Source organism: Myotis brandtii, unplaced genomic scaffold (assembly GCF_000412655.1).
Source record: "Myotis brandtii unplaced genomic scaffold, ASM41265v1 scaffold693, whole genome shotgun sequence".
Taxonomy (NCBI): domain Eukaryota; kingdom Metazoa; phylum Chordata; class Mammalia; order Chiroptera; family Vespertilionidae; genus Myotis; species Myotis brandtii.
The window spans coordinates 2,908,776-2,909,191 of record NW_005370710.1 but is presented as its reverse complement, the minus strand read 5'-3'; positions in this window follow the sequence as shown (position 1 = coordinate 2,909,191).

Below are 416 nucleotides of genomic sequence, written 5' to 3'. Positions count from 1 at the left end.
GGACCAGGCCTCCTCCTGCTGCTGTGGCCTTGGGGTTTGGGGCCTGAGGGCAAGCGGCCGGGCAGCCCATGACTCCGGCAGGAAGACCACACAGGCCCCGCCCTGTGGACGTAGGAGGCGAGACCCACCGGCCTGGGGTCTGTCCGTTACTAGGGACCCATCAGTCTACTCAGAGCTGCGCTGCCCCCGGGGACCCATCCGCCCCCACTCAGGACAGCGGCTCTCCGGGAGCAGAGGGGCCAGGCCCGTCCCCAGCATCTGCCCCGGGCCCCTTCTGCTCTGCCAGCTGCCCCTGGGCACAGGGGGAAGGAGCGGAGATTCGCATCCGCAGAGGAGCAGACTGGGTTCTGAGTGGCCAGGGGGCTCCTTGCAGGGCCTGGCGGGTCCCAGGGCTGCCCCGGCCTGGCCTGGCACGG